Below are 22,945 nucleotides of genomic sequence, written 5' to 3'. Positions count from 1 at the left end.
CCACCCACCCACCCCACCCCACCCCCCTCCCACCACTCCCACCCCACCCCCACCACACCCCACACCCACCACCCCACCCACCCCCCACCCACCACCCACACCCACCCCCACCCACCACCCACACCCACCACCCCCCACCCACCCTCCCTCCACCACCCCACACCCCACCCACCCACCACACCCACCTCCCACCTCCCCACCCACCCACCCCACCCCACCTCCCACCCCCACCCACCCTCCCCCACCCCCCTCCCCCCTCCCCACCCACCTCCCCCTCCCTCCCACACCCACCCACCCCCACCCACCCTCCCACTCCCACCACCCCCTCCCTCCCCTCCCACCCTCCACCCCCCACCCCCACCCCTCCCTCTCCCACCTCCCCCTCCCTCCCTCCCTCACCCACCCCCCTCCCCCACCCCTCCCACCTCCCCCCTCCCCCTCCCTCTCCCACCTCCCCTCCCTCCCACTCCCACCTCCCCCTCCCTCCCACCCTCTCCCACCACCCCACCCTCCCTCCCTCCCACTCCCCTCCCACCCTCTCCCACCTCCCCCTCCCTCCCTCCCTCTCCCACCTCCCCCCACCTCCCTCTCCCACCCCCTCCCCCCCCCTCCCTCCCCCTCTCCCACCTCCCCCTCCCTCTCCCACCTCCCCCTCCCCTCCCACCTCCCCTCCCTCCCTCCCCTCCCCTCCCCTCCCTCTCCCCTCCCTCCCTCCCTCCCACTCCCCCTCCCTCCCTCCCTCCCTCTCCCACCTCCCCCTCCCTCCCCTCCCCCTCCCACCTCCCCCCTCTCCCACCTCCACCCTCCCTCCCACCTCCCCCTCCCTCCCTCCCTCCTCCCACCTCCCCCTCCCTCCCCTCCCTCCCTCTCCCACCTCCCCCTCCCTCCCTCCCTCTCCCACCTCCCCCTCCCTCCCTCCCTCCCTCTCCCACCTCCCCCTCCCTCCCTCCCTCCCTCTCCCACCTCCCCCCTCCCTCCCCTCCCTCCCACCTCCCCCTCCCTCCCTCCCTCCCTCTCCCACCTCCCCCTCCCTCCCTCTCCCACCTCCCCTCCCTCCCTCCCCCTCCCCTCCCCCTCCTCCCTCCTCCCTCTCCCACCTCCCCCTCCCTCCCTCCCTCCCTCTCCCACCTCCCCTCCCTCCCCCTCCTCCCACCTCCCCTCCTCCCTCCTCCCTCTCCACCTCCCCCTCCCTCCCTCCCTCCCCCTCCCTCCCCCTCCCTCCCTCTCCCACCTCCCCCTCCCCTCCCTCCCTCCCACCTCCCTCCCCACCTCCCCTCCCTCCCTCCCTCTCCCACCTCCCCCCTCCTCCCTCCCTCCCTCCCCCTCCCCTCCCTCCACCTCCCCTCCCTCCTCCCTCCTCCCTCCCTCCCCCCTCCCTCCCTCTCCCACCTCCCCCCCTCCCTCCCTCCTCCCTCCTCCCTCCCCCTCCCCCTCCCTCCCTCTCCACCTCCCCCCTCCCCCTCCCTCCCTCCCTCCTCCCACCTCCCCCTCCCTCCCTCCCTCCTCCCACCTCCCCTCCCTCCCTCCCTCCTCCCACCTCCCCTCCTCCCTCCCTCCCCACCTCCCCCTCCCTCCCCTCCCACCTCCCCTCCCTCCCTCCCTCCTCACCTCCCCTCCCTCCCTCCCCCTCCTCCTCCTCCCACCTCCCCTCCTCCCTCCCTCCTCCCACCTCCCCTCCCTCCCTCCTCCCACCTCCCCCTCCCTCCCTCCCTCCCACCTCCCCCTCCCACCTCCCCTCCTCCCTCCCTCCTCCCCTCCCTCCCTCCCTCCTCCCACCTCCCCCTCCCTCCCTCCTCCCACCTCCCCCTCCCTCCCTCCTCCCACCTCCCCCTCCCTCCCTCCTCCCACCTCCCCCTCCCTCCCTCCTCCCACCTCCCCCTCCCTCCCTCCTCCCACCTCCCCCTCCCTCCCTCCTCCACCTCCCCCTCCCTCCCTCCTCCCACCTCCCCCTCCCTCCCTCCCTCCCTCCCTCCTCCCACCTCCCCCTCCCTCCCTCCTCCACCCACCCTCTCCAAATTATTCCCTCTCCCTGCAGCGGTCACTCAGGTTCCAGTGATTGACGCTTCTTTTTTATCCACAGGCTGTTGGGAACAAAGGACCATCCAGTCATCTGAAGCAAAAGTGAGTGGGGTTGTTTGCCTGACAGGGAATTCTCTCTTTACACGAAAATTCTGCTGTAGTTTCTGGGGGGATTAACTGTACATTCTGGTTACTGGGGGGTTAACTGTACATTCTGGTTACTGGGGGCTAACTGTACCTGCTGGTTAGTGGGGGGCGGGGGTTAACTGTGCATCCTGGTTACTGGGGGGGGGGTTAACTGTGCATTCTGGTTACTGGGATGTTAACTGTACATTCTGGTTACTTGGGGTTCAACTGTACATTCTGGTTACTGGGGGGTTAACTGCATTCTGGTTAATGCGGGGGTTAACTGTACATTCTGGTTACTGGGGGGTTAACTGTACATTCTGGTTACTGGGGGGTTAACAGTACATTCTGGTTACTGGGGGGTTAACTGTACATTCTGGTTACTGGGGGGTTAACTGTACATTCTGGTTAATGCGGGGGTTAACTGTACATTCTGGTTACTGGGGGGTTAACTGTACATTCTGGTTAATGCGGGGGTTAACTGTACATTCTGGTTACTGGGGGGTTAACTGTACATTCTGGTTACTGGGGGGTTAACAGTACATTCTGGTTACTGGGGGGTTAACTGTACATTCTGGTTACTGGGGGATTAACTGTACATTCTGGTTACTGGGGGGTTAACTGTACATTCTGGTTAACTGTACATTCTGGTTACTGGGGGGTTAACAGTACATTCTGGTTACTGGGGTTTTAACTGTTCATTCTGGTTACTGGGGGGTTAACTGTACATTCTGGTTACTGTGGGGGGGTTAACAGAATATTCTGGTTACTGGAGGGTGTAAGGGGTTTCGATCGCCGAAGTCTCTCTCGCACAGTATTTTACCGAGTGGTTTGACCCACTCATCCCTTAGGTTCTATACACTGGACTTTGAGGCAGGAACTACAATGCAGAGAATACTCTATAGACCAAGTTTAATGAAACAAAATGAAATTTTATTGCATGAAGGAAAGATTGAATGTAAGCCAATAAGGTACATGGGAGGGAAAAACAAATCATAATACAGTACTAACCAATATATATACAGGCATACTATACTTTACAATGGTCACCATGAAATAGGGAAACACACAGAACATCGAGGGACAACAACTCATTGTTAATTATCCCCTAAAATGCCCACCCCCTAAACCTAGCTAGATTAGATTATGAGGGGCCAGAAACATGCTCACCAATCCAAAACTGCGGTTGGGTTGGGGTTCTTTACTTGGTGCTTTCTCTCGGGCCTGCCATCGTCACGTGGTCAGTGGGCTGTAGGCGCAGCGGGCTGCCCAAGCTAATGGCGTCTCGGCCACCTTAATTCAGCAGGACTCGTCGTCCATCGTTTCGCCCACCGGCTGTCTTCTCGGTGCCCCTGCATACAACGATGGTGGTCACAGTCTCAATTTCTCTGTGCTCCTGTACACGACGCTGGTGGCTACCCATTCTGTAAGGCGTTTCGTTTTCTTCCTCTCCGTCAACTGTCTTCTCGTCTCGTCAACGGCCCGGGGTGTTTGTCGATCTCCCGATAACTACCCCGGGTCTCGTCTTCTTCCGAGTCCGAAAAGGCCTTCTTCGGACGCCCGAGCAATCTCTCGAAAATGATCTGCACTGGTCTCTCCCGATGCTGATGCTCCTCAATGGCTACCGAAACCCGATGGGTCTCCGATCCGAATTCTTTCCCCCCAACGCTACCCCAGGACTCCAGTTATACTTTTCATGGAGGCCCTTATCTCCCGCCATATGAAGGTTAGTCTTTGTTTAACTTTTGGCGGGCTTGTAGCACAGCGGGGTAGTCTTTGTGTTTAAAGTACCTTCGGGATGGCCGGTAACTGCCATCTCTGGTCTGGAATGACCTTGTATTGTCTTTACTGGGTCTTGATGTCCCCCTTTGAATTTGAAACTGTTTCCCCTTTGTCTGGGTAAACATTTAGATGGCCTTTATCTACATGCCGATCTGATTGGATCTGCATCCAATCCATATGTATGGGGTTCTGTCTGGTTTTGTTTTCTCCGAAACTGTGTTCCAGAACTTACTGTGGGCTGAATCCACAAAAGCTGTCTGGGGACTGCAGGAACCATTTTATAATGTCCCAAAAGCTGGTCACGGGGTCTGGCAGCCATTTTGTGTGCCCCTTTTCCTGGGCTTCTTTTAAAACAGTCTTTTAAAATTAAGGCCTTTTCTGCCAATAGACCCTTATAGGACAATGTTCAATTTTGCAAATTCTGCAGTCCTCCCTGATGATACTATAACTTGCTTGAAGTATCATAATTCTGGGTGAGCAAAATTTTCTGACTCTCCACAATCAAACCATCCCCTGTATTTACCTATCTATGACCCCACGACACATGCATTTCCCATTTCAGAGAACCCACAGTGTACATTAAGCATCTATAGATGGCAATACATTGGAATTAAAATCTGACACACACGTTTACAGGCATGGAGGGGGGCCTAATACCCCTACACCACCTGGTTCATACATATTATCTTTTACTAATAACAACACACATAATAAACTTCAATAAAAATAATAAAGAAAGAAAATACACACAAAATCACACATGAATACTATCAAAAATAGAGGAGGGACGGAAACTCTAACTCTATACATAGCAGCAAAATTTAAACGGGTGTCTCCTCGTCTACCCACACGTAATGCTCCCTCCATTCTCCTCTGTTCTCATACTTCTGGAAACGTTTGTTCTCTTACAATGTACATAAAGTAAATAAATCACAATGAAAATCTGACATACTACGAGGATGTGGGAGGCTATCCGAATCCATGAAGGGACTTCTATATTAGTGAACAGGTCCCACCACTGTGGGGTCACTATATCCAATATGTCTGCCCCTATTTCTAATGTCTTCTGCTCCAGCGTGTAAAAATGTTTCTGTGAAATGGCAACGGCTTTTAGTATCTTGGTGAGGTGTTCAGGGAGAGGGGGAATGACGTAGCCAAAATGTGCAATGAATCGTTGCAGATCGGTGACATTTTCTTTGACAGTGAGGTGAACAGTGGAAGGTTCAGGAATAGGGACAATTCGCTCTTGGGTCACTTGAACTTCTGCCTTGGGTTTGAAGCAGAAACTGCTGTCACTAACCGGACACCAGCCGTGCTGTCCATGTTGGTAGTGGGGCGCTGCAGTGGTGACACAGTATGTCCCACCTCCTATATATACCACCTGCGGGGGCACATGGCTTAGTGCCATTGCCTCCATGGTGCAATTTATAGGCTTCGCGCCAGCAGTTCTGAACCCGCACTGTGGTTTCGAATAGGCATTCAAGTGCTGGGGACACAGGATGATGTGTGCTCCCCGGCTCCGGCACCCCGAGAGGTCGGTACCCGTCATTACATGCTCCCATCGAATGACATAAGGTGGGACCGCTGTATAGCGAATGTGTGCACCCCCTTGAATGACTCCAATGTTCTCCACCCTGTATACCGGGGCGGGTTTAGCTGTCTTTCCCATAACCGGCATTCTTACCACTATACCCATAATGGTGTGATTAGACCGCCCACAGTCCACTGGGACTGGGTAGGCCTCTGAAGCTAGTCTGAGCTGGCACAGACTTAATGCGTTCTCAAAAGGGTGGAGGGCTGCGAGGTGCTTATTGCTGATCCAGGAGGGGACCAAACCTTGTTTTAAATCCTCCAGATTACTGCGGCCCTCGTCCAGTAACCACGCCCCGTACAGCACGCATGCCTCGTTCTGCACAGCCTGATCTGACGCATTCCGATCCTCTCTGATGAGAGCATTTACCGTTTTAGCGTGTTTCTCCAGCTCAGCTATGATTTCTTTTAAGTGTAGTGTCATGGCCTGGTCCTCATGTAACTCAGAACCCACTACCTTATTCTCGTCCGTCAGTATCTTTCTTAACTATGCTTTTAAACCATTGATCTGGGTCTGCAGCTCCACGTCATCCAGAGTGTTGATGACGGAAGTCCCTGTGTTAAAGGCGGTAAAAATATCATTGACTGTACCCCTTCTTTGTCTCCCTACCCTGTCCAAGATCTCATGTGGTGTGGTGTACAATCCGGCTCTTTCGACATCGGCAAAGTCGAACTCATAAAACTGTCTGAACATGCTTGTTATCAGGACCTGATACAACTGTTCTGTTTCCCTGGGGCACCACTCTGGCAATCGCACCTCGGTGAGGTTTAAAATCACCGAGGCTACCGCGTAGTGCACCCCTTGGTACAGCACCTGACCTGTGGGTACCAATACCAGTCCATTCCCGGGTCCCTTGGTAGTGACGGGGCACCCTTCCTTGCGGGCTTTGGCTACCGGAATCGTGGGCAGGGGCTTGCGGGGGTGGGTGATGAGCTCAGTGGCATTCACCGGGATCTGAGAGTATGGGACTCTGCACGCCCGTGTGCTGACGTCCCACCTCATCCCCTTCCCAGCATCCTGCCACTGTCTTTGGAAAAAGATGGAGACGCCTGTGGGGCAGACGCGTTCTGAACCCCACATGCAGATGTAAATCCCCTCATCTGGTTCCCACCATTTGTCCCAACAGACACTCAATCCCCCATGAGTCCCCGTAATAGTCCGATGGGTATTGTTACCCAGTCTCTCCCACTCGACCGTGGAGTTTTTCATGGTCTTACTCAGCTTTCGAAGCTACCACCATCTGTCCAAAGGAACATGTCTGTTGCACACTAAACAAATCTTCCTTCCGATGGTGACGCTGACTCTGGGCGCGATGATTCTCACCCTGGGACACATTAGAGAAGTCTCCCCGTATGCAAACCCGGACTGGCTGGAGTATTCCGTAGAGTTTGACCCCAGCCATCCTGGCCACCTCCCTTCGTGGAAGTAGGTAGCTGTTTCCTCAATGTCCCGTTCACCTGTCCCATCAGTCGCAATGGGGGCTGTGTCCCCGGAGCATCCATACACGATGGAGTCCTTGGTGTAGCCCCGATAGGCCAAGCTACACCCGATCACCGCGAACACGATGAGAATCTTTTCCATGGTCCCTTTGGTTCCTGCAACAGATTAAACGATACAGCCAGGCTCCTGAGAGATTCTGGCCTAGGTGAAGGCATGATCGGGTCTTTCGACCTCGATCCAAAACAAACACATGCTGGACAGATTCCAAAATTATTTCTTATAATACCCATCACCTTAAAAATTTACACACCTTGTACTTAACCAAACTTAAACTTAACTAAACTTATGCTTAACTAAACTTATGTACAGCGCCGCCCGTCCCCGGGCGGCCTGCCTAATCCCTGTTCGGACTGCAGCTCACCGCTCCCTGTGGCGGGGCCGCACTGACCTGTAGCTTGAGTCCCCCGCAGCCTTTTGTTGCCAATTGGGGACTGCGTCTTTCTAGGGATTTCCCAAGTCGGTGTCTGCTGAAGTAGGGGGAATCTGGCCAGAGTTTTATTGGCTGAGGCGTCCGAGACGACCTGCGAGGGGGTACCTTGGGCGAGGCTCCCTTAGCGAGTGGACCTTTGGTTGGGACTTTAGCCCTCACAGCCCGTGGCTCCTCCACGACTGCCGGCTTCGGCTCCCTTCCCTCAGACTCCGCCCCTTTGGGATTTGGGTCTGTGGCAGACGACTCCTCCCTACCTGTCCCTACAGGTGGAGAATCTCCGCCCCCAAGTTCTACCTCCCCTGTGCTTGAGCCGAGGGCGGGACCTCCGTCCTCCGACTCCACCTCCTCCAGAATCGTGTCAGGGGCGAGGCCTAGCTGTTCGGGCTCCCTCCCAACTGTGCTCGGGTCCGGGGGAGGGCCTTGGTCTTCGGGCTCCTCCCCGTCCGAGTCCCAGGCCAATGAGGAAACCTCCCAGGTGGGCTGGACAGCTTCTCCCTTCAAGCAGGCTGCGGTTCCAGCCTGTGTGGTCTGTGACTTGTTGCACGCCTCAGGCTGAGGATTTTTACCCTCAGACCTGGCCTCAGTTGTTGGCTCTTTTGCACCCAGCTTAAATAGTTTGCACTGGTTTACGTGAAACCATTTAGTGCGCCGGGGCACCTTCACTGCGTATACCATGGGGCTGGCTTTGTCTACAATACTGTAGGGCCCCATGTACAGTGGTTCTAAACTCCCTACTCGGGCATAGTTTCTCATCATGACCTGATCTCCAATTTCCCACTCCTGTGCCTTACGGGGTTCGAGCAGCAGTCGGTTGCCCTGATGCTGCTTTCCCATGTTCCCAGCCGCTTGCCCATAAATCTGTTTCAGGCGCTCCAAAAGATCCCAGGCAAACTTGTCCCGATTTACCTCTCGGAGCTGACCCTCAGTGAGCACCGGGGCTAGTACATGGGTGGGGGTTCGCATGACTCTCCCAGTCATTAATTTGTGCGGGGAGTACCCCGTACTTTTAGACTGGCTAGCCCGGATCCCCATGAGGACTAAAGGCAGGACCTCCGCCCATTTCTGGGGCGAGCCCATTGTCTCTTTCCTCAGTTTTTCTTTGAGAGTGCGGTTCATGCGTTCCACAATCCCGGATGACTGAGGATTGTGGGCCACGTGCCACTTCCCTTCGATGCCTAGGAGCATGAGGGTGTTCTGCATCACTTGGCCAGTGAAATGACTCCCTCGGTTGGACTCCACAAATCGTGGTAGTCCCCACCGCGAGAACACTGCCCGGACCAAGAGCCTGGCAGTACTAAGTGCCGTGGTTGTTTTGCATGGGAAGGCTTCTACCCATTTGGTGAACACATCCACCAGGACAAGACAATACTTATAGCCTCCCTGGGCGGTGGGCAGGGGCCCGATGTAGTCGACCTGTATCGACTGCCATGGTCCCTCTACTCTCCTGATGTGTCCCATGGGCACCTTCCTTTTCTGGGGGTCTGGGTTGTTTGCAGCGCATACAAGACAATTAGCACAGAACTCGCAGACATCGTCCCGAAGTCCCGGCCACCATCCCGCCTGTTCTACCCGTTGCCAGGTGACCTCAGGCCCGGGGTGTCCTGCTCCTGGACCCTCATGGGCCAGTTGAAGGAATTCCCTCCGGTGCTGCTGCGGCACAACCCACTGTTCCTCTCGGAACAGCATGCCTTCCTTGATGGAGAGGGCTGCTGTACCGTACGGACCTTCTACTTCCTTGCCCTCGGTGATGGCATTGAGGACTGTTTTTAGGGCGGGATCTAGGGTTTGGACGGTCTTGAGGTCTGCGGACAGTGTTACCTCTGTGGTCCCCTGAGTCCTATCTCTGCCTCGGATTACTGCCACGGGTTTGGACCCATAGGGATCCCAGAAAATGCCGGTGCGGGCACCTTCGCTGGCTAGCGTATCCGCTTGCTGGTTACCCTGGTTGGAGGAATGGGCCTTCACCTTGTGGATAAAGACTTCCCCTTCCTCCCCCACTGCGGCCATGATCTTTTCTAGTAGGGGCTTTACGGTCAAGGGTCGCCCGTCCGCAGAGGTATATCCGCGGTGAGACCAGATGGCCAGGTACTCCGTACACGAGTTGCATGTGAACATGCTGTCCGAGCAAATCGTGTATGGGGTGGGGAAGATCTCGGGGCGGGTAACCACGTACACCACCGTGGACAGTTCAGCCTGCTGGGCGCTCATAGTGCTGGGGAGCTTAATCGCCAGGGCAATGTTTGCCGCGGGGTCATAAACTCCACATCCTGAGTCATTCGCCAGCGGATACCGTGCTGGAACCGTCTACATAGATCTCGCGGCCCGTGGGATGTATCCCGGCCCGTAAACCTACGTTCACTTCCCATACCCCTTCTACGGAACACTGATGGGCTGTTCCGGGATATACCATGTTGGCCGCGAGCTTGGGCTCGCAGAGACCCTTCACTTTAAGATCCATCTGGGAAAGGAGGAGGGTCCAGCGCGCAATGCGGGCACTGCTTACTGTCCCATCCTTAATCCTTCTGTCCAGAAGCATCCGGGTGGGTGTGTGATGGGTGAGGAGAGTGATGGGAGAGGTGCCTGTGAAGATCAACAACCTTTTCACAGCCCAATGCGTGGCCAAAAAATGCCGCTCGCAATTGGAAAAACTCCTTTCCACATCTGTGAGCACCCTGGAGGAGTAAACCACCGGCCTTAGCTTGCCATGTCGCTCTTGGAGCAGTACAGCTCTCAGGCTATCCCCGCTAGCCGTTACTTCCAGGAAAAACTCCTTTCCCCCATCTATGGCCCCCAGAGCTGGCGCGGTCTGCAAGTCCCCCTTGAGTTTTTCAAATGCTGCCTGTCGACCCTCGTCCCAGGACTATTCCACTCCTTTGTGTAGGAGTCAGAGCAGCGGGGCTGCTGTGGCTGCATAGTCCTCAATGAAGTCTCTGCAGTACCCGGTCAGTCCCAGAAAGGACCTCACACCCATTACAGTGGTGGGGATCGGTAGATCTTGCACCGATTCCTGTCTAGCCCTGTCTATGGCTCTCTCTCCAGCGCGGATGGTCAGACCCAGGAATTTTACCTCCTACTGGCCGATCCGTGCTTTCTTTGGGTTCACCTTGAAACCCTTTCTGCCTAACAGCTCCAATAGCTCGGCCAATAGTGGCCGTGCTCCTCTCTGGAATCTGTGAACAGGAGCAGGTCGTCCACATACTGCACTAGCTGATTAGGCTGGCTGAACTCCTTTAAGCTCCCTGCCATGCACTGATGGAAAATGCTGGGGCTGTTATGGAAACCCTGTGGCAAGCAGTTCCAAGTGTACTGTTGCCCTTTAAAAGTAAAGGCAAACTTGTACTGATCCTCCCTCCTTAAAGGGATGGACCAAAACCCGTTGGAAATATCCAGCACCGTGAACCTGGTCGCGGATGCTGGGATACTCCCTATCAAGTCGGCAACTGCTGCTACCATCGGTGCGCAGGCTGGGATGTTACTATTGAGGTCTCTGTAGTCCACCGTGGCTCTCCATGAATTGTCCGGCTTCTTCACCGGCCACAAAGGAGAGTTCACGTGGGTGACTATCGGCCTCAACACGCCCTGCTGCACCAGTGAAGACATTGCTGTCTCCATGTCGGGCTCCGCTTCCCTGGGGAAGTTGTACTGTTTTTGGGGTCAGGCCATGGGGTCCCCGTCTACTCTGACCTCAAACCCGGTGACCCTCCCGCAATCGTGTTTGTGAGTGGCAAACGTAGTCAGGTGGTCTGACACGAATGCCTGCAGATCTTGTGGGACACTGGCGACCATGAGCTCGAGGTCGTAGCCCTCTTTTGGCTTCACGGTACATAGGGTCCCTCTCCTTTCCTTCCCTGGAATGATGACTACCTCGCCTCTCTTACCCGTACTCGCTCCCCAGAGACAGTGATTTCTAAGATCCACGAGAATCCCGTGTTCTACTAAGAAATCGGACCCAAGGATCCCTTTTCCACCCTCCACCTCCCACTTCATCAGTACACACTTCCACGTGGTGCAGAGTGGTCCTAAATGAATGGAGAGAGGGATGGAGAATGCGCCAGCCTGTTCTTTGCCCGTGAAGCCCGACAGAATATATGGAACCCCGGTGGACAGAGGTGAGTTGGTAGGGTTAGCTGTGTGGATCACGGTGCACGATGCCCCCGTATCCAACAGGTAAGTCCCCTTTTCCTTCTCTACCTCTATCTCCACGAGGGGTCGTCTCCATAAATCATATCGCAGCGAACACAGGTTGGCTGGCTCTAGTCATTGGGGTGAAACGGTCGGGGCTGCGGGAACGACAGGACCGGTGGTGGCTGCTACCTTCCCCTGCGAGATCATAAGAGACTGCATTGTCTCTAAAATTGACTCTATCGCAGCGGGATCCATAGCTGCACCGGTTCCCTTTTCTGGGTCAGGGGCTGCGGCTTGGACCTGGACTCGTGCTGGGGCGGCGGTCTGGGCTTGGGCTTGGGCTTGGGCTGCGGGAGATCTTCCCTTGTTATCCTTCCATGGATTTTTACAGTCCCTGCGCCAATGTCCATTCTTCCCACACCCGTAGCAATTGAGCTTGACTTGGGGAGGGCGATTCCCCTCCTGATGCCACTCCTTTTTACTTGGGGCTGCGGGTTTTGCCTCACGCACTTTTCCCTTAGAGGGAGGTGCCTCCTGACTCCTGCAATTCTTATATGCAATGGTGAGCTGTCGGAGCACTGTCTCCTCTGTGGTACCGGGACCTTGGGGGTCAAACCAAGATTTGGCTTGGGCCTGTATCTGCGGTAAGCTGTTGGCAACCAGGCAGCGGAGCCAATGAACCCGCTGGACATTGTTCATTGCGGCCCGTTCAGGCATGCCCGGACAGCTGCGCCGATACACTGGCCACAGCCTTTCTGCGAAAACCCGTGGGGGTTCTCCAGTTAGCTGCACAGTCCCTTCCACACGGAGGAACGGGTTGCCGTCGTCCACTCCCATAACCTCCAGGACCTCGTCCCGGAGTTCCTCATACCCTCTCTGCCCCCTCTTACTCCCGTCTGAGAGGCACTGAAGGATTGTGCTATCCAGGGAGAATAGCAACATCTTAGCCTGTTCTGGACCGTCACAGTCATTGACAGCGGCTGTCTGCTTTATCTCCCTGAAACGGACTGAGGGATCTCCCTTCTGGGAGAGTTTTGGAAGGTGGCTCACCATCGCTCTGAATTGTTGGGCACTGTGGGGCAACACGATCTGGTTCAGGAGGGGTCTGTCAGCGCCATTTGCGTCGACGGGACCGTACCTCTGGTGCCGAGTAGGACACATTGGTGCCGGCTCCGGCTTCACTACCAGGGGTTGTTCTTCCTCCGGTTCTACCTCGGCTTCCTCCCCTTCTACCACCCTCGCTTCGGGCCAAACCTCACTATAGCTCGACGGTGCTGAGGGTTCAGTGGCTGGTGCGGTCTTTTGGATTCCTTTAGGAAGTCTGTGTGACTTGCTTTTGGGCTTACGAGGCATACCATGCCTTTTGCCTTCGCCAGGGCCGTTCTTAGGTCTTCTAACGCCTTCTGGCAGGGGCCGTGGTCTGCGCTCTCAAACCCGTTCTCAATGGCCAGCTTGTAAGCTGCCTTAACCTCTACTACTCTCTCCTCCTGTGCTCTTAGCTGTTGTGCGAGGTGGGCGTTTTTCTCCCGTACTCTCGCTTCATGAAACTTTGCCTCAGTGACCTGACATTCCAGGTACTCTAGCCTGATGTTGGCTGGCTATAGTTTGGCATTCCTGATTCAGCGCGTGAAGCGCTGCGATCAGCTTTTCCCCACCCATGGCCTTCTCCTCTATTTCCGATGCCTGGGTTTTGATCTTGGCTGCCTGCGCTGCAACGACTCTGTCCAAAATGTGGACGTGTCTTTTGTAGCATGTCAGCCACACTGCCTTCTCTACTGACTTGTTATGTTCTTTACTCTCTGTCCACCTGACGGCTGCGTCTACCGGACGCCCATCCAGTAAGAGATCGGAAATCCACTGCTTAGTGAGATTTACCTTACCAAAAACATAATCCGCTATCCTCTCATCCATAACATTTCATCCATTTAAACCTGGGTCTAATACATTGCAATCCTGCTGCCAGTGTCCTGCCATGGTCGCCATTTTCTGTAAGGGGTTTCGATCGCCGAGGTCTCTCTCGCACAGTATTTTACCGAGTGGTTCGACCCACTCACCCCTTAGGTTCTATACACTGGACTTTGAGGCAGGAACTACAATGCAGAGAATACTCTATAGACCAAGTTTAATGAAACGAAATGACATTTTATTGCTTAAAGGAAAGATTGAATGTAAGCCAATAAGGTACATGGGAGGGAAAAACAAATCATAATACAGTACTAACCAATATATATACAGGCATACTATACTTTACAATGGTCACCATGAAATAGGGAAACACACAGAACATCGAGGGACAACAACTCATTGTTAATTATCCCCTAAAATGCCCACCCCCTAAACCTAGCTAGATTAGATTATGAGGGGCCAGAAACATGCTCACCAATCTAAAACTGCGGTTGGGTTGGGTTGGGGTTCTTTACTTGGTGCTTTCTCTCGGGCCTGCCATCGTCACGTGGTCATTGGGCTGCAGGCGCAGCGGGCTGCCCAAGCTAATGGCGTCTCGGCCACCTTAATTCAGCAGGACTCGTCGTCCATCGTTTCGCCCACCGGCTGTCTTCTCGGTGCCCCTGCATACAACGATGGTGGTCACAGTCTCAATTTCTCTGTGCTCCTGTACATGACGCTGGTGGCTACCCATTCTGTAAGGCGTTTCGTTTTCTTCCTCTCCGTCAACTGTCTTCTCGTCTCGTCAACGGCCCGGGGTTTTTGTCGATCTCCCGATAACTACCCCGGGTCTCGTCTTCTTCTTCCGAGTCCGAAAAGGCCGCCTTCGGACGCCCGAGCAATCTCTCGAAAATGATCTGCACTGGTCTCTCCCGATGCTGATGCTCCTCAATGGCTACCGAAACCCGATGGTCTCTGTAATGTCCGAGTATAAATAATACATGGACTGCAGGATAACAATAAAACAGGTATTTACTTGAACAGAGGGTAACTTAAGACTGAAATACAGAAGCCTGCTATGGCTTTATATACAGGGGTGGTCACTGCCGGTACTGCAGTACAGAATCAGTTCGTCTCTTAAAGGCACATACACAACAATTCCTCCCCTTTTAGATAAACAGTACATAACATTCATTTAACAACTAAATAATAACTAATTACAATTACAATTTTCTCTGTACTATATACATCAACTGAAATAATCATTTATAAGTTCAGTCTTTGAGGAGGCTTCCTGATTCTGACTGCATAGCGCCTTTCTCGAGTATCCTGTCCTTGCAGCGGAGTTGATTCTGGCTCATTGTCATTGGTTGGTTCGTCAGCTTCCAATACCACGGCTTCTGAGGTAGACGCAATCTGTACTTCGGGTTGATTACCAGGTGCACCTGCTCGTGGTATGGGTTTGGCTTGTTCCTGTGACTCTAGAATCTGGTCAGCATGGCGTCTCACGATGCTCTCTCCAACGTCCACTGTGTACATTAGTGGTCCCTGCTGTGTGCATATCGTTCCTGGCTGCCATTTTTCTGTTTGGTAGTCGCGGGCCAAGACTGGTTGCCCTATCTTGAAGCTCCTGGTTGGCTTCTCATTTATGTGCTGGAATTGCTTATCCTCAACATCTCGTCTTATGTTTGGTTTGAGCAAATCCAGGCGACATCTTAGCCTTCAGTTGAAGAACATTATGGCTGGAGCTTGGTTGGCGACTGCATGTGTCGCATTCCGGTAAGCAAACAAGAAATTATCCACCTTGTGTTGTAGTGGTATGTCGTCATTATGCATTGCCTTTATGGCCTTTTTAAAGGTCTGAACAAACCTCTCAGCCAATCCATTTGTGGCTGGATGATATGGGGCAGATGTGTAATGCTTCACCCCATTATTCCTCAGAAACCTCCGGAAATCCTCTGACACAAACTGTGGCCCATTGTCGGAGCAAATCTGTTCTGGCAAGCCATTCCTGGCAAAGATGGTCCGTAGGACTGCAATAGTTTTCTCCATGGTGGTGGAGGACATTTTGATGACCTCTGGCCATTTCGAATGGGCGTCCACAGCGATTAGGAACATTGAGTCCATAAATGGACCAGCAAAATCATTGTATACCCGTTGCCATAGAGATGAGGGCCACTCCCATGGATGTAGCGGGGCCTGTGGTGGAGCGTTTTGGACCTTCTGGCATCCTGTGCATCTCTTGGTCATATCCTCGATTTCTTTATCGATTCCCGGCCACCACACAAACGCCCTGGCTAGGCTCTTCATTTTTACCCCTCCCAGATGACCCTCATGAAGCTCATTGAGCACTCTATCTCTCAACTTGGGTGGAATTACCACTCGGGATCCACACATCAAGGTCCCCCGGCACACTGACAGCTGTTCTCTCCTTGGCGAGAATGCTGGCAACAGTGAGTCGCCATGTGCTGGCCATCCCTTCACCGTCAAATCATAGACCCGACAGAGTGTCGGGTCATTTCGGGTTTCCTTCTCTATACTTGAGTTTGTAACAGGTAGACATTCGACTTTGGTCGCATGGAATATCTCAACAGGGTCCACTGCAGGTGCTTCCTCTACCGTAGGCAACGGTAGGCGCGACAGCCCATCAGCGTTTCCATGCTGTTTCGTACCCTTGTACTCTATGTCGTACTGATGTGCCCCTAGAAAAAGTGACCATCTTTGCAGCCGTTGCGCCGTCATCACCGGAACGCCCTTCTTAGGGTTAAAAATGGAGACCAGGGGCTGATGATCAGTCAGTAGGGTGAATTTCTGCCCGTGCAGATAGTGATTGAACTTCTTCACCCCCCACACCAGGCTGAGGGCCTCCCCGTCAATCTGGGCGTAGTTACGCTCGGCTGAGGTTAACGAGCGCGACGCAAAGGCTACTGGCCTCTCTGAACCGTCAGGGAATTTGTGTGACAGCACCGCTCCGATGCCGTAGGGAGACGCATCACATGCTAACCGAATCAGTAGTGTTGGATTGTAGTGGGCCAATACTTCTTTTGAAGTGATTAGGCATTTACATTTCTGAAAGGCACGCTTACACTCATCACTCCATTTCCATGTTACTCCAGTTTGCAGTAGGGCGTTCAGTTGGTGCAGAATTGTGGATAAATTCGGCAAGAACTTATGGTAGTAGTTCACCAACCCGAGGAACGACCTCAGTTGCGACACATTTTCCGGTGCTGGAGCCTTGACTACAGCCTCAATCTTGTCCGGCGACTTATGCAACCCTTCCTCATCAATCATGTGGCCACAATACGAGATTTGTCTCCTGAAGAACTCGCATTTGGGGCGGTTGGCTCGTAGCCCATATTCCTGTAATCTCATGAGCACCTGCTCCAGGTTGGCAAGGTGTTCACTGTCATTTTCGCCTGTAACCAGGATGTCGTCCAAATAACACTGGGTCCCCGGGATCCCTTGCAGGACTTGTTCCATCGCCCTCTGCCAAATAGCCGGGGCTGATGCTACCCCGAATACCAGTCGATTGTACTGGTAAAGGCCTTTGTGAGTGTTTATCGTGAGGTATTTCCTAGATGCTTCTTCCACCTCCATTTGTAGATACGCTTGGGCCAGATCAATCTTTGTAAAGCGTTTCCCTCCAGATAGTGAGGCGAAAATATCTTCTATCCGTGGAAGTGGATATTGTACTGTGTGCAGGACTGGGTTCATAGTTACCTTGAAGTCCCCACAGATGCGAACCTTCTTCGGTTCCCCAGGCGTGCTGCTCAATGATTTCTTCATTACAGGAACGATGGGTGTGGCCCACTCACTCCAGTCCACCTTGGACAGCACACCTGAACGCTCCAGACTCGCCAGCTCTGCTTCAACGGCTGGGCAGATCGCGTAAGGTACCGTGGCCTTAAAAAATTTTGGGTTTTGTGGTAAACCACTTTTATCGTTACACTATAGTTATCACTGTTGTATTGTTATCACCGTTATCACTGTTGTATCACGATACGAGGTCGCCTCTTGTCGCGCTGTTATACCTGGGCTGACCACCTCCGACTCCGCCCATGGCTCCACCTACCTGCCCAGGTATAAAGGTAGTCGACTGGCTGGTATTCCTCCTTGTTGGACCCGATCACCCACGAGGGTGGGCTCTGTTATTTAGTCAATAAAAACCTTTAGTTACGTTCCTAACTTGTCGCCTTTTATTGGACGAATTGATAGGTATATCAATTTTATTGACTAAATTTTAAAGATGTCTACTACTGGCCAGCCAGAAGCCCTCCCAGAAGCACAGCCACAGCAGCTTTCAGACACCGGGCTACGCCAGCCACACCAGCCAGCTTGGCTGCAAGCCCTCAAACCACCGTACCTGGATCTAAACCCACAGGCAGCAAACTCAGCCCTCAACTTCAAACACTGGCTGGACTGCTTCGAATCCTACCTGGAAGAATCCGGCGTCCCGCAGAGATCCAAACTAAGACTTCTGAACGCCCAAGCGAGCCCGAGAGTATACGCACTCATCCAGGACACGACTACATACGAGGCCGCTATCAACCTACTGAAACAGCAGTACCGCAGCCCGGTAAATTACATGTACACCAGGCACCTCCTAAGATCCCGCCCGCAACAGCCAGGAGAGTCTGTAGCTGAATTTTTACGGGCGCTAAGAGCACTCGGCAGGAACTGTGACTTTAAAGCGGTGACGGCTGTTGAAAATACGGAAGATAATATCCGCGATGCCTTTGTGAAAGGCCTACGGTCCGACTACTCACGGCAAAGACTGCTTGAAGCTAAAGACCTCGACCTGGACAAAGCTGAAGCCCTCGCTCTCTCCCTGGAGGTGGCCCATCAGGACCAGGAGGCGTTTTCCAGGTACTGCTCGCGACCCTGGGACTCGGGCCCGACCCCTACCGCAATACCCTTCGCAGCGCCGCCCCCGGGACCTACCTCAGCGTCGGCGTCCCGGACCCGACCGGGCCCGCCACCCCCGGTACCGGCTCCGACATCGGGCACCTGCGATCGGGCCGCCGGCTGCTTTTGCGGCCAGGAGAAGCACCCGAGGTCGCGCTGCCCAGCCAGGAACTCTACCTGCGCAACCTGCAGGAAGAAAGGCCACTTCTCTAAGGCCTGCAGGAGCAGATCTTCAGAGGCCAGCAGTGCCTCATGCGAACTGTGGGGGCGGCCATCTTCTTTCACGGCAACTGAGGCCAGCATCCCCACACGTGAGTCATGGGGGTGGCCATCTTTGATCAAGGCAACCGACCCCAATAGTGCCTCATGTGAGTTATGGGGGCAGCCATCTTCTCCGCCATTTTGTCCTACCTCGTGGGAGACGCCATTTTACCCACCATGCCCGACTGCCACCGGGCCCCCGGACCCGACGACCGCCTCGCCCGCAGACGACAACGACTTGCTTACCTACACACTAGCCTCCGTCACTCTGGATCAAGCCCGCCCACACCACCTGTTCAAGTCGATGATGGACATCAAAGTAAACGGCCACGCCACGACCTGCCTGTTCGACAGCGGAAGCACGGAGAGCTTCATCCACCCAGACACGGTGAGCCACTACTCCCTCCCTGTCCTGCCAACGCGCAACCGAATCTCGATGGCATCGAGGTCCCACGCCACGGACATTAGCGGCTACTGTGCTGTGACCTTGTCGGTTAAGGGTACAGAGTATAAAAATTTTAAACTCCTCGTCCTCCCCCAGCTCTGCGCTGCCGTCCTACTAGGGCTGGACTTCCAATCCCACCTCCAAAGTGTAACCCTAGCATACGGTGGACCCCTCCCCCCACTCACAGTTGACAACCAGCGAAGGTTAAACCGCCCACCGCGTAACACCTGCAGCCTATCCACCCTCAAGGTGCCGCCACCTTCCCTGTTCGCTAACCTCACCCCCGACTGCAAACCCGTCGCTACCAAGAGCAGGCGGTACAGCGCTGGGGACAGAGCTTTCATTAGCTCTGAGGTGCAGCGTCTCCTGAAGGAGGGCATCATCGAGGGGAGCAACAGCCTCTGGCGTGCCCAGGTCGTGGTCGTTAAGACCGGCGATAAAAATCGCCTGGTCATCGACTACAGCCAGACCATAAACAGATACACCCAGCTGGACGCATACCCCCTTCCCCGCATATCTGACATGGTCAATCAGATTGCACAATACCGCGTATTCTCGACCATCGACCTTAAGTCGGCCTACCACCAACTCCCTATCCACCCCGAGGACCGCCAGTACACCGCCTTCGAGGCGAATGGGCGCCTATACCACTTCCTTAGGGTCCCGTTCGGTGTCACCAACGGGGTCTCGGTCTTCCAAAGGGAGATGGACCGGATGGTTGACCAGAACGGACTGCAAGCCACATTCCCCTACCTAGATAACGTCACCATCTGCGGCCGCGACCGGCAGGACCACGACGTGAATCTGGAGAAATTCCTCCGTACAGCCCAACGGCTGAACCTCACCTACAATAAGGAGAAATGTGTGTTTAACACCTCGCGCCTTGCCATCCTTGGCTGTGTAGTAGAGAACGGACTCATCGGCCCCGACCCCGAAAGAATGCGCCCCCTCATGGAGCTACCCCTCCCCCACTGCCCTAAGGCACTTAAGAGAACCCTGGGGCTCTTCGCCTACTATGCCCAATGGGTGCCCAATTATGCGGACAAAGCCAGACCCCTCATGAAGTCCACATCCTTCCCCCTTACGGAGGAAGCGTGCGCAGCCTTCTCCCTCATTAAGGGAGACATTGCCAAGGCCACTATGCACGCAGTGGATGAGTCCATCCCCTTCCAAGTCGAGAGCGATGCATCCGACTTCGCCCTAGCCGCCACCCTTAACCAGGAGGGGAGACCGGTGGCCTTCTTCTCAAGGACCCTACAGGGCCCTGAGATCCGACACTCGTCGGTCGAGAAGGAGGCCCAGGCGATTGTGGAGGCGGTACGACGCTGGAGGCACTACCTGGCAGGCAAACGATTTACCCTCCTTACCGACCAACGTTCGGTCGCTTTTATGTTTAATAACAAGCTGAGGGGCAAAATCAAGAATGACAAGATCTTGAGGTGGAGAATCGAGCTCTCCACCTACGATTATGATATCTTGTACCGGCCAGGTAAGCTGAACAAACCCCCCGATGCTCTGTCACGAATTACATGCGCCAGCGCGCAAAGTGATAGACTTCAGACCCTCCACAACGACCTCTGCCACCCCGGGGTCACCAGACTTTACCACTTCATTAAGGCCCGCAACCTGCCCTACTCCATCGAGGAGGTCAGGACCATAACCAGGAACTGCCAGACCTGTGCCGAGTGCAAACCGCACTTCTTTAGGCCAGACAGAGCAAGCCTGATCAAGGCCACCCGCCCCTTCGAGCGCCTGAGCATCGACTTTAAGGGGCCCCTCCCGTCCTCTGACCGTAATGTGTACTTCCTCAACATTGTTGATGAGTACTCCCGTTTCCCCTTTGCCTTCCCCTGCCCAGACATGACCAGTACCACGGTCATTAAATGCCTGAACGACCTCTTCGCCTTGTTCGGGTTCCCAAACTATATACATAGTGACCGGGGCTCCTCTTTCATGAGCGAGGAACTCCGTCAGTTCCTACTAGCGAGAGGTATTGCAGCAAGTAGGACCACCAGCTACAACCCCCGAGGGAACGGCCAGGTGGAAAGAGAGAACGCGACGGTATGGAAGGCCGTCCTCTTAGCCTTAAAGTCTAAGGGCCTCCCAACCTCCCGCTGGCAGGAAGTCCTCCCGACAGCGCTGCACTCCATCCGGTCACTACTTTGCACTGCCGTTAACGCCACCCCCCATGAACGAATGTTTGTTTTCCCCAGGAAGTCGACTACGGGAACCACTCTACCAACCTGGCTGACCTCTCCGGGGCCCGTCTTGCTGCGAAAGCACGTGAGGGCCCATAAAACAGACCCCCTGGTCGAGAGGGTGAACCTCCTGCACGCCAACCCCCAGTACGCCTACGTGGCTTACCCAGACGGGCGGGAGGACACTGTCTCCTTACGAGACCTCGCACCCTCGGGCGCTCCGGAGACACCACCTTTACCCCCCCCCACCACCCCCCCAATTCCAGCCCAGGTAGACGGCATGCCGGAACCCCACGAGCCTTCGCCGACCACGCAGACACCAGCACTAACACCGGATAATGCAGCACCGCCGCTGCGACGATCGGAGAGGCTTACGAGGCCTCCGGACAGACTGACATACCAGAACTGGTAGTACACTTCACCCCGCCGGACTCAAATCTAAACAAGGGGTGAATGTGGTAAACCACTTTTATCGTTACACTATAGTTATCACTGTTGTATTGTTATCACCGTTATCACTGTTGTATCACGATACGAGGTCGCCTCTTGTCGCGCTGTTATACCTGGGCTGACCACCTCCGACTCCGCCCATGGCTCCACCTACCTGCCCAGGTATAAAGGTAGTCGACTGGCTGGTATTCCTCCTTGTTGGACCCGATCACCCACGAGGGTGGGCTCTGTTATTTAGTCAATAAAAACCTTTAGTTACGTTCCTAACTCGTCGCCTTTTATTGGACGAATTGATAGGTATATCAGGTTTGCGTTATCTTTGATTTTTATCATTGCCGTTACTCCTTTTAGAGTCCCAAGTCCTTGTTGGAACACCTCTTTCGCGTCAGTTAGAATTTTTGACAGTCGTCCAGGTGTGACGTCATCATCCTTTTTATCAGTCACAGTTAGCGCCTGAATGGAATGCCAATCCAATTGTATTTTTCGGATCCATTCACGTCCCAATAATGGTGGTCCTCCATCTGGTAGTATATATAGATACAGTTTCTGTGTTTCCTTGCCGTTGTATTCAACTGGCACCCTTATTTTTCCCCTGGGGTAGACTTTTTGCCCCGTGTATGTCTTCAATACAATGGACGTGTCCTTCAAGGGTATGTGTGAGAATAGCCGCTCATAGTCTCGTTGATTCATGACAGTTAGGGCTGATCCTGTGTCCAATTCCATCTTTACTGGGGATCCTGCTATCATGAGGGTGACCCAAATGGTTCGGTGATCCTCCTTTGCGATCACGTTGTGTAACTTTAGACAACTTAGTCTCCTGCTCCCGGAGTCCTTATCACTCTCCTGATCTTCCGAACTATTGTCTGTCAATTTCTTTACTTTCTTGTACTTTTCCTTAGTAGTTCTTGTAGTGTTGGTTTTCTTTCCCGACCTGCAGACTTTTGCTGTGTGTCCCATTTTCCCACATTGCCTGCATACTTTGTCCTTAACCCAGCAGTCCTTCTGATCATGGGTTGTTGTGCCGCAGCGATAGCACTTTTCTGCTCCATACGCCATTTCGTTAGCGCTGTATTCCTGTGGTTTCTGTTGTATTTCCGCAGCTCTCCGTGCTGCCGCTTCGTAGGATACTGCCACGCTGAAAGCCTGTTCTAGCGTCAGGTCCTTTTCCGAAAGTAGTCGTTTCTGGGTTCCTTCACTCTGGAGCCCGCAGACAAACTTATCCCGCAAGG

General features: G+C 54.3%; 1 protein-coding gene across 2 annotated transcripts in view; it reads left to right on the top strand.

Moving 5' to 3' along the window:
- Positions 1 to 2,086: 2,086 nt before the first annotated feature.
- Positions 2,087 to 22,945, top strand: part of ttll9 (tubulin tyrosine ligase-like family, member 9) — a 176,927-nt gene continuing 156,068 nt past the window's right edge. For both annotated transcript variants that reach the window (XM_086005110.1, XM_086005115.1), the window contains exon 1: positions 2,087 to 2,121. The gene's annotated coding sequence lies outside the window, so the exon portion shown is untranslated. The remainder of the gene's footprint in view (positions 2,122 to 22,945) is intronic.

Source organism: Somniosus microcephalus, chromosome 13 (assembly GCF_052327205.1).
Source record: "Somniosus microcephalus isolate GS21.2 chromosome 13, FLI_Smic_1.0, whole genome shotgun sequence".
Lineage (NCBI taxonomy): Eukaryota > Metazoa > Chordata > Chondrichthyes > Squaliformes > Somniosidae > Somniosus > Somniosus microcephalus.
The sequence above is the reverse complement of the archived record's forward strand: the minus strand, read 5'-3'. Positions and strand labels throughout refer to the sequence as shown.